Below are 12190 nucleotides of genomic sequence, written 5' to 3'. Positions count from 1 at the left end.
CTATTAATTTAAAATAAAATTTTAATATTTTTAAATTTATTAAAAAATTTTATTTACGATCAATTTTTTATCGCTAATATTTTTTTTGGTGACTAATATTTCATCGAGAATAATTCCATTGCTAATAATTTATAGATATTTTTTAAAAATAATTAATGAATATATATATATTTAATTTATATTTATAATATTTTTTATGAATTAAAAATAAAAAATTATATTAAAAAATTATATAATAAATCTATAAATAAATTTTATCATTTTATTATATTAAATTAAAATTATAAGAGATCTAAAATAAAAATAAAAAGCTATACAAATAGGCCGTCAAGTTTCGGCATCTACAGAAGAGGAACGGGCTAGAGAAGAGGAGCACTCGGATGAGCTTGAATCGGCCAACTGCTGCCTCATCAGCTGCATCATCTGCTCCATCTACACCATCTACTCCATCATCTGGATTTGGAGCTGCTGGTACTCATCGATGCGTGTAGTCAACTCATCAGCTCGCTGCTCAATCTATCTCTGCACCTCCACCAGTCGAGCATCATGGTAACATGGTGTCAGCCCTGGACGAGCGTGAGGATGAGAGAGCAGTGATCCCATGCCCTAGACCCCTAACATAATAGAGTCTCGTACTAAGCATCTGATCACAGATCTCATCATCTATGGGTATGGTCGAGCCCTCAAAGATAGGCTGGGATCTGATGTCTATCATACGGTCTTGAAAATTAAATTTATAGCTATTTTAATTTCATACTAAAAATCAAACTGTGAATGAAAAAAATAATTTAAAAAATTTAGAAAGAGCTCCTGGCTCCCCGTCATCCACTCCCCTGACCGTTGCTAGTGGGTCCGCTAGCAGATATCGATTCTACCAAGAAGCTCGTCATTCTTAGCATCTCTCTATAATTTGAGAATAATTAATTTTTTTTTTTTAAATTGCTAGAGAATTATATACTAATTAAAATTATTTACCATCTGCTCCATATGATGAGCGAATGATCTTGAACCCCCATAATGTGGTACGGTCAGTCTAGCCTGATTCATGGCATTCTGGGCATATCTTTTCTGTACAGTTAGTAGTCAAATTACTAGATAACAAACTGAATTTAAGAATAAATGATTCAATTATTAAACTCTAAAAAAAAAAGTTTGGATGGGTAACCTGATATGCCAGATCCTCGTAATGCCGACATATGATAGTCCAATCATCAATAGTGATGCTGTCATTGGGCCGCTGCTGTGCTGCCTCCACCCCATGATTCTACATCATATAGTACCAATGCTGATGGATGTGGTGGCGACACCTTAAAATGCAAAGATAAATGAGCATCCATAGCTCGCCACACATGATCCTCCTCAAAATCAATAATATCAAATATACTCTGCCAATAACAAATATTAGAAGAATATTATGCTAATTAAATATTTACAGTATAATTTATTTTATTTGTAACTGGGTGTAGAAAATCTCTCTCTAAGTCGGTACAATATGATGCCAATCGAAAAGTGTCACAGGGGCATAGCTGCGACATATGATCTCCAACTCGGTTTGTCACGACTCGCACTATCCTCTAATGGGCCTGATGTAGTCGGGTGGTATCTCGATACGGAGATGCTGTCTTGGATGCTCACATCTCTAATGCTCTAGAGTGAGGTTCTTCGATGGACCTCGCCTTCACCTCACTACTGGTGGTGACTGGCCTGAAACAACAATAAATAAATCATTAGTATGATAGCTATCTAAATAAAAAAAATTAAATTTTATTATATAAAAAGTATAATAATATCACTCGGATCCGCCTCACTCGAACCCATCTCACTGGGACCTGTCAGTGCAAGACCCTCTGGCGACAGAGTTGGCACGACAGTGGAAATTGGTAAAGACGCCTCAGCCTCTAGGGTGTTAGGATTTGATGCCTCGAGATTCAGTTCATATTGAGCCCATAACGAGGTTTGTGATGAAAAATGGAGTCCAACAAGATCAAGATCACCCCAAACGGAGCTCGAACAGAGGAGATACGTGCGTTTGAAGTTGGCATGGAACCTGGGGTGGTGGAGGACTGCCAGTAGCGGGCCGGCAGAGCAGTGGCGGCGCAGCTGCAAGCGGCGGTGTGCGGCCTAGGCACAGCCAGCGCGCGGCCCAGGCGCAGGTGCGCGGGCCGGCCCAAGTGTGAGCATGCAGCCCAAGCCCGGGCATGTAGGCACGGGCCGACCCAGGCCCACGCGCATGCACGTAGTGGGCTCAGCAGTCCGATTCCCCAGTCCACGATGGACCGAGTGGTCCACGAGCGAGCGTGTGGACCACATGGGTGTTTTCCACGCATTTCTCATGGTCCACTCACTATTTCATAGATCGATCACGATCGGATGGCTCTGGGATGTTGCGATCGTGATCCAACGGCTGAGGGGATTATTTGGGATTGATTAGGAGACCTAAACCTAATCTAATTTGTGTTTAGGCCTTTAAAAGACCCTGATGCTCAACAGAACAGGGTGTGGTTCGGCTGGTGGTCTCCTGGGTGTGGACGGCTTCACGCGAACCAGAGAAGATCCCATGAGGAAGAGAGAGAGATGCGTGATGTTGTGAGAGAAAGAGCAGGGAAGCTCTTGGACAGCGGACAGCGGTCACTTCAGGGGTTTAGGGGGGTCTTCCAAGAGAAAGAGCTTTTGTGAGGGAGAACTTCTTGTGAGAGAGAAATTGGGTATACGAGGGTTGAGGATGAGATCTCCTCTTATAATATTTTTTTTCTTATAGAGAAGTTTGCATGCCCAATGGAGGTGAGCCTTTTTTTGGCTGATCCACGTATTTTGATTATTTTCTATTTTATTTCTTTTTTCTTCCTGCTGCATCGCACAGTATCGAAAAGTTCTTGAGAGGTGATGTCCTGTCCAGACATCCACCCAATAAGTGGTATCAGAGTGAGGCGGTACAAGGATACAGATTGCAGCAGTGGTGAACAAGACTGAAGATGGAGGAGACACGATCAATCAAGATGGAGATCAACAAGTTTGATGGAAAGAGCAATTTCTCCTTGTGACAGGTAAAGATGAAGGATGTGCTCATCCAACAAGGATTGATCGATGCTCTTTTGTACGAGGAGAAGCTGACCACCATGAAGGTGTGAGATTGAAAATGGCTACAGATGCAGGCGATGAGTACCATCCGCATGTATCTAGTAGATGAGGTGGTGATCTATGTATTTAGCGAGACTTTCCAATAGTACTGTGGTTGAAGCTCGAGGAGTTGTTCATGGCGAAGTCTTTCACCAACACTCTTTTTCTCTGAAGGTAGTTTTACCAACTGTGGATGACTGAGGGATAGAACGTGCAGGAGCATCTAAGTCACTTTTAGAAGATCCTCCCAACCTCCTCAGCATTGGCGAGAATATTGAGGAGAAGATCAAAGCGCTGATTTTGCTAGCATCACTTCCACCTTCGTACGAATCCTTGGTGACTGCTCTTCTAGTGAAGAAGAGCACCATCAAGATGGACTTGGTTACCGTGGTGATACTCCAGAATGAGGTTCTCAGGAGGGAGAATCCAGCTTCGAGCTCAGATAGCGGTAGCTCAGCTTTGGTAATTTTTGGAGGAGTAGAAGGTGGTAGATGGAGCGACAGAAAATTACGACGAAGATGGTCCAAGTCCAGGAGGGACTTGAGCAAGACCATGTGTTACCGGTGTGATGAGTTGGGGTATCTAGCTAAAGATTGCTCTCAACTCAAAAATCGGATGATGGCTACTGTGGCGACGATCAGTACCGATTCAGAGGGAGATGTCTTGGAGATATCTGATGAGGTATCTACTTCTTTTCAGTAGTAGATATTAGATTCTATATACACCCATCATGTATGTTACAGAGAGGAGCAGTTTGACTTTCTGAAAAATAATAAGGGCACTATTTATCTGTCAGATGGATCGAACTGTACGATCAGAGGCATCGGGATGGTCAGTTGGAGGACACATAATGGTGCAGTGAGGAGATTGGGGGAGGTTCGATACATATCCAATTTCAGATAGAATCTTATCTCACTGAGCAGATTGGATTCGAGAGGCTACAGGATGGTAGCTGGTGGAGGAATCCTATAAGTTTTACGTGACAATAGGATTATTTTGGAGGAGAAGAAAGGGAGAAAAAGATATTATTACTTGACAAGGAGCCCAATGCAAGGTGGAGCTTCAGGAGCCAGGAGGAGCCCAGAGCGAGATGGAGCTTCAGGTGGAGGTGGATCGGGCACGAGACAGGAGACTCGGGAGGATGAGAGGTGACATCGCAAGGTGAGATTTCTATTATTGCAGGATGATACCCCGAGTAGATCTCAGGCCAGGAGGAGCACAGCATACGATGGAGATGGGATCGAGTGACCTAGCTCGACTCCCATGTTTGCCCAGCCATGATCAGCAGGCAATTGCCCCAAGGCATGGGGGTGAGGAGATCTAGAAGCTCTTGAAGTTAGGAGGAGGTCGAATATTGAGTCGAGGTGGAGATTGTTAAGATTTGATGCCTCAAGATTCGATCCACATTGAGCCCATAGTAAGGTTCTGATGCGTAGTCGTTGATAGCACCAAAAATAACTCTACTCACTATGTAGGTAGGATGAGTCGAGATCGTATCCTCAGGGACCTTGGGCTAAGTTGAGATTGCAAAATAAAAGAAAGAAGTGTTGTTTTGATTTAAAAAATAAATTATCTTAAAATTGATGTAATTAGAAAATAAAGAGCTCGAGAGTTTTGAATTAATTTTATACTAGTAGAGTTGTATCTCTTTTTTTTAATTAAATAGATACGATTAATTTTAAAAAAAAATACCTATCTTTTTCGGCACACCCCATACCCGTAGATCACGATGCATCTCCGAAAAGTATTAGGTAAACAACTCTTCTTTTCTCGGCACGCCCTGTACCCATAGATCACGGCACGTCTTCGAAAAGTAAAAGTTGTTCCTAATATTAATCTAATAGGAAAGCATAAATAAAAGCATATGAAAGAGAGCAAATAAAGAACTCATAATGATTTAAATAAAAAGCATAATCTTTATTATATATAAAAAAATATAAGAAAGTTTAGAACAATAAACCCACTCTGTGTCATTACAAAATTTCTTCTCCACTCCCGAGACCCTTTTTCTTCCTCTATGTAAGGCTCTAGAAAAATTTCTGGGATCCCCCTCCAATGGGATTACAAAAGCCTTTTTTATAGGTGTTAGGAGGGAGGAGTTTTACATGGTTTTAAGATGTGGGACTAAAGAAAATACTAAAGACTAAAAGATGGATGGATGAGATGGAAAGATCACAAGCAGATAAAGAAAATACAAATTCTTCCTCTTGAAGTATTTCCAAGTATTATCTTTTTTTTCTTTAATTTTTAGATCCATTGCTATCTGTTCGCCACTGTCCGCCAGCATAATTTCTTGCGAACCCGCCCGTAATGCCGTGCGCCCGCCATGCCGCGCGAACCCGCTGCCGCGCGCCCGCTGCCTCGCACCCGCTGCCGCGCGCCCGCTCCTTTTTTATTCCAAAAAGAAACTTTTATTTCTTTACAATGACGTCTATATCCTTTTTGGATTCTTTGCATAGTATCTTCATTTTCTATAATATCATATGCATCCTTCTTTTATTTAAATTTTATTTTAAGTCCAATTTTCTTCAAACCTGAGTCTTTTTGATCTACGAATTGGACTCTTTATATCGACGATCACCTTTCCTGTAAAACATAAAAAGAAGCATCAAATTTTTAATAAATAAAATAAATTAACTATAATTTTTTACTTTAAATGACTTAAATTAAGTGTTTATCACACCCCCCAACTTGAATTTTGCTCGTCCTCGAGTAAAATAGATATATCAGCATTGTGTACCGACTCGATCTTGAATAAAAAGTTAGGTTAGGCATCTCAAAAGGTAGATGATACCTGATCAGACCATTAAAGAGATATTTTATTGGATTATCAATTTGATCCAATTAGTGATTGAGTATTAACTAAAAAAATTTCAAGAGCTTTTCTTTCACCAACTCCCCACTTTACTCTTTAAATCCTCTAACTTAATGTGAGAGAAGTTTATTATCTTCTTGTAATTTAGTCTCCTTATTATCCATTATTATTTTAATATTGCCCACCTTTTTACGTGAACCACAACGCTTACTTAGGTGAAAGGACCCGGTTACTCAGTAGGAAACCAATATATTTTTTTTAAAGTAAATTTTAAGAAGAATTTTTGCATACCTCGACCTTTCCACCCAATCTCTCATGAAGCAGATTCTTTATTGAGATCGGTAAGAAGAGGGTTGTAGAATCACTCCTAAAATTTGGTCTAGTCTAAACCCTACCATTCATTGGGTTTTCTTAATAATTTATTCCTCAGTATCTCTAAAATTATCTTGATCGTTAATCATTTATTGATTAGGATGCCTAATTGACTCTTAATCAAAATAAAATTTGGATACACAAAACTAATTATTTCTGATCATACTCGAGGATTTGATTAATTTTCATTTCCTTCCCCTCCAACTTAATCTACATTGTCCTCAATGGAGTAGAAAAGCAAAGAAAATAAAAGGAAAGGGTGCACCTGGGATAATTTTGCTTCGGAAGTTGAAGATAGCTTCATTGATTAATAGGTTCTTGTTCTAAATTCTTGCAGCTGCAATAAAGTAAAAAAAAAAAATATGAAATCATTGGGTTGCCTCCCAACAAGCACTAAGTTTTACGTCTTCAGCCAGACATCAAGTTTATTATTCATTATAAAGTGGATCACACAGTTAGATGGTGTCGATTCATTCTTTATGTGCAATTTCATCTACATATGGCTTCAAATGTTGGTCATTTACCTTAAATGTATTGCCATTTCGGGGGTCATGAATTTCAATTGCTCCATGTGGGAATATTTGTGTGACAATGAAAGGTCCATCCCATCGGGATCGAAGTTTATCGAGAAAAAGGCATAACCTGGAATTGAAAAGCCATACCTTTTGATTTAGCTCAAATAATTTTCTAGAGATATATTTGTCATGAATACTTTGGTTCGAGCCTTGTAAATTCGTGAACTCTCATATGCATCGTTGCGAAGTTCTTCCAGTTCATTGATTTGCATCCTTCGATTAGAACCTGCATTCTTCATGTTAAAATTAAACATTTGTATGGCCCAGAGTGCACGACGTTCTAATTCAACTGGCAGATGGCAAGCTTTGCCATAAACTAATCGGTAGGATGACATACTGATAGGGGTTTTAAAAGCTGTACGGTAAGCCCATAATGCATCATCTAAGCGAAGAGACCAATCCTTTCTATCGGGCCTAACCGTCTTTTCTAAGATATGTTTAATCTCCCTATTTGACACCTCTACCTGACCATTAGTTTGGGGATGATATGGTGTGGCCACTTTGTGTGTAATATTATATTTTTTCATAAGTGCTTCAAAATGTTTATTCGTAAAATGAGTCCCCCCATCACTAATGATCACCCTTGGGAAGCCAAATCGGCTAATGATGTTTCGTTGGATAAAACTAGTTACAACTTTATTATCATTAGTCCATGTAGCTATTGCCTCCACCCATTTTGACACGTAATCAACTGCCACCAGAATATATTCGAATCCAAACGAGGCTGGAAAAGGTCCCATGAAATCAATCCCCCAAACATCGAAGATTTCTACTACTAAAATGGGGGTCAGCGGCATCATATCCTTCTTGGATAAATTTTTTGTTTGCTGACATTGCAGACAACTTCGGCCAAATTCATGTGCATCCTTGAAAAGCGTTGGCCAATAAAATCCACTCTGCAGCACTTTTGCTGTAGTTTTTCTTCCACTAAAATGTCCCCCACATGCCGAAGAATGGCAAAAAGTGAGAATGCTTTGGAATTCACTTTCAAGGACACAATGGCGAATAATTTGGTCAGGGCAGTATTTGAATAGTTCAGGTTCCTCCCAGAAATAATGTTTAATTTGCGAGAAAAATCGATCCTTTTCTTATTTTGTCCAGTGAGAAGGTACTTGTCCTGTTGACAAGTAATTAACAATATGGGCAAACCATGGAGGATGGCTAGAGGAGATTACGAAAAGTTGTTCGTCAGGAAATTTTTCTTTGACCTCATCTATGCCTATCATGTGTTCAACTAAGATCCAGGAGATGTGATTAGCTACCACATTCTCGAAACCCTTCTTATCTCAGATTTTCAGATCAAATTCTTGTAAAAGAAGGATCCATCTGATCAAACACGGTTTAGTATCTTTCTTTGAGAGAAGATGTTTCAGAGCCGCATGATCAGAGTAAACTAGAACCTTAGACCCTAACAGATATGAGCAAAATTTTTCAAGGGCGAACACTACTGCTAGTAGCTCTTTTTCTATTGTGGTGTAGTTTAATTGGGCATCGAAAAGAGTTTTGCTAGCATAATAGATCACATGTGGCTCCTTATTGATTTTTTGGCCTAAGACGGCACCTATTGCAAAGTCAGAGGCATCACACATAATCTCAAATGGAATGGACCAGTCAGGGGGTTTTATTATGGGTGCTATTGTCAGGGCTGTTCATAATGTGTTGAATGCTTTCAAACAGTCTTCGTCAAAGACAAATGGTGTGTCCTTGGCCAACAGATTGCACAAGGGTCTTAAAATCTTGCTAAAGTCTTTGATGAAGCGTCTATAAAATCCGGCATGACCTAAGAAGGATCGTATTTGTCGGACCAAAGTAGGGGGTGGTAGTTTTGAAATGACCTCAACTTTGGCTTTATCTACCTCGATCCCTCTTTCAGAAATAATATGTCCTAATACAATTCCTTTCCGTACCATGAAATGGCTCTTTTCCCAACTTAGGACAAGATTTGTCTCCATACATCATTTAAGAACTTTGGAAAGATTATGGAGACAATCCTCAAAGGTGGTTCCAAACACAGAAAAATCATCCATAAAAATTTCAAGATATTTATCCACTATATCCGAAAAAATGGCCAGTATGCACCGTTGAAATATAGCGGGTGCATTGCAGAGCCCGAATGGCATACGCCGAAAAGCAAAGGTGCCATAGGGGCAGGTGAAGGTAGTCTTTTCTTGATCATTTGAAAATACAGGTACTTGATTGTACCCTGAATAACCATCAAAAAAATAGAAGAAACTTTATCCTGCTAATCATTTTAAGATTTGATCGATGAAGGGCAATGAAAAATGGTCCTTCCTAGTAATGGCATTTAGTTTTCTATAATCTATGCATACTCGCCATCCAGATGATATGCGAGTGGAGAGCAGTTCACCTTCTTCATTCTCAACCACAGTAATACCTGATTTCTTAGGTACTACTTGAGTGGGACTGACCCATTTACTATCGGATATGGGGTAGATGATTCTAGCATCTAACCACTTTACCACCTCTTTCTTTACTACTTCACGCATGTTTAGGTTCAATCTCCTCTGCATATCTCGATGGGGTTTGGCATTTGCCTCAAAATGAATATGGTGCATGCAAATGGAGGGGTCAATTCTTTTTAAATCGACAATGGACCAACCAATAGCCTCTTTGTGTTCCTTCAGAATACCAACCAATTGTGTTTCCTGATTAGGGGTCAAGTCTGATGCAATGATTGTCGGGAGGGTGTCATTGGTCCTAGAAATACATACTTGAGCGTAGCAGGAAGGGGTTTCAATTCTAACATAGGTGGTGATTCTAAAGATGGGACTATTGGTGTACTGGCTAATGTGGGCAATGGCTCATACTTGATTGTCCATGGAGGAGTGGTTTTATCGTGTGGTGTATCCAACAAGGTGTTAACTTCTTTCATATATCCCTCAAAGTCATACACTCCAAAGTGAGCCAAGAAAGTATCTAAGGGGTCTGGTGCTAGAATTGTGGGTGTTGCATCCTCTATAATGCCTTCTAGTGTATCTACTTCGAAGCAACTATCCATTGATGGTCCTTGGAAGCACCAAACACATTCAATCTCAGTTTCTTATTCCCAAACGATACGTCCATGACTCCTATCCTACAATTAATGCATGCATTTGCCGTAGCTAGGAAGGGTCATCCTAAGATAATGGAAATTTATCTTGGATTGCCACTTAGTTCCATGTCGAGAACCAGAAAATCAACTGAAAAGTAAAACTCATCTACCTTGACCAAGACATCCTCAAGCATTCCATGTGGTTCCTTAATTGATCTGTCAGCTAATTACAGTGTGACTGATGTGGGTTTCAGTTCTCCGAATCCAAAAAGTTCATACACCGAACTAGGTAAAAGATTCACACTTGCCCCTAAATCTAGAAGAGCTTTTTCAATGTGATAATCTCCTATAACACAGGAAATGATGGGGGCTCCTGGGTCCTTAAGTTTTGGAGGAGTGGCATGCTGGAAGATAGAACTAGCCTGTTCAGTGAGGCATACTTTCTTTAGGATTTGTGATCTAGATTTACGTTTTTGGGTGCATAAATCCTTCAAAAATTTGGCATAAGCAGGTACCTGTTTGATTGCATCGAAAAGGGAAAGATTAATTTGGACTTGCTTAAACAATTCCAACATCTGGTCGAGTTTTCCTCCCTTCTTATCTGCAGGAATAGGACTTTTCAGGGTATCTAAAAATGTGGCTTTAGGCAAGTAAGATGATTCTGGTGCAGTTGGTTCATTCTCTATTTTAAGGTCCTCCTTGTTCTTAGGTGATTTGGCTTCGGTTAGAGGTTTAGGGTCAGTCTCATTGGTTTTACTAGTGTGTTTAATGACTTTCCCACTTCTCAGAGTTATGATTGATTTGGCATGTTCAGAAAAAGCTTCTGGGGTATTAGAGCTCTCAATCACAAATTGCCCTCTTGGGTTACTCTCGGGTTGGCTAGGTAATTTTTCTCCTTCCCTCCTACTGAATGCAGTCGCTAGTTGACCTAATTGGGTCTCTAGCTTAGCAATGGATTATGTGTGGGAGTTAAGGGTCTGAGTGTTGACTTCTAATCGTTCTAGTGCTTTCAAAACTTTTTCCTCAAAAGCTGAGTTGTGACCAGTAGTAGACGGTTGAGGAGCATTTTGAAATTGATGGTATGGTCCATGCCTATATGTTGGGTCCTGATATTGAGGTCGAGGTGCAGTAGGGCCAACCACTGGTTGTGGTCTCCAGAAAAAATTTGGATGGTTTCTCCAGTTGGGGTTATAAGTGTTCGAATAAGGATCATTTTCTGGTCTGCGAGCTTGTTGGACTTGAGCTTGCTGAACCTGCTCGTGCATAAACTCAGAAAATTGAGGTGCGGCTGGGCATTCACTAACAAAATAGTTCGGACTTGCACACAGTGTACAAACTTCTTGGATTGGGTTAGGTGGAATCGGGGATTGTCCAGTATTTAGAAGATGGTCTAATTTTTGGGACAGTTCATCTACCTTACTGTGGATATCCATGATGTTTCTAATCTGATAAATTCCACTTCTTTTTTGTTGAAGCATGGGTTGTTCTCTAGAGGTGGCAGACATATGATGTAGGAAATTCTCACTAAGTGTTTCAAAGAGCTGCCAGGCTTCATCCTCACTCTTTAGCATGAATATCCCACCACATGATGCATCAACCATTTGTCGGTGTTTCTCCGATAGACCATCATAAAAACACTGACAAAGTTGCCATTTAGGGACAGCATGGTGTGGACATTTACGAATGAGGTCCCTTAACCTTTTCCATGTCTCATGAAAAAGTTCACCCTCCAATTGGGAAAAATTAGTGATAGCTTTTCTAATTTGATTTATTTTTTCAATTGAAAAGTATTTCTTGAGAAATTCTCTCTGAAGATGTTCCCAAGTTGAAATGGTTATAGAGTCTAAGGAGTTTAACCAATGCTTGGCTTTGTCCTTAAGTGAGAAAGGGAACAGTTTCAACCTAAGGGCATCATCGGAGAAGTTTTGGATTTTTACTGTGGAATAAATTTCAAGAATTTCATCCAAGTATTTGTATGGGTCCTCGTTACTAAGTCCATAGAATGATGGCAATATTTGAATAATGCTAGACTTAATCTCATATTGGGTAGCTTCTACTGGAGGTGCTTGAATGCATGGAGAGTAGGTATACAAGGATGAAGTGAAATATTCTCTCAATGAGCGTGGAGGATTAGCCTCACCAGGTGCAGCCATGTTTCTAACTCGGATAGTCCTAAGAGTCTTTTCTAATTCTTCGTCTAATGGTTGCAAGTCGGGTTTTAGTGATCGTCGACCTAACATGCAACTAAAAGGTCTATGT

General features: G+C 40.0%; 1 non-coding gene across 1 annotated transcript; it reads left to right on the top strand.

The window, feature by feature from the left end:
* Positions 1–11590: 11590 nt before the first annotated feature.
* LOC140856774 (small nucleolar RNA R71) lies at positions 11591–11696 on the top strand. The gene has a single exon (XR_012140376.1). It is a non-coding gene; the product is annotated as a small nucleolar RNA R71 (small nucleolar RNA).
* The last annotated feature ends 494 nt before the right edge of the window (positions 11697–12190 follow it).

The sequence above is a fragment of the Elaeis guineensis genome, chromosome 3 (genome assembly GCF_000442705.2).
Source record: "Elaeis guineensis isolate ETL-2024a chromosome 3, EG11, whole genome shotgun sequence".
NCBI lineage: Eukaryota > Viridiplantae > Streptophyta > Magnoliopsida > Arecales > Arecaceae > Elaeis > Elaeis guineensis.
This window is presented reverse-complemented; position numbering and strand designations above follow the sequence as displayed.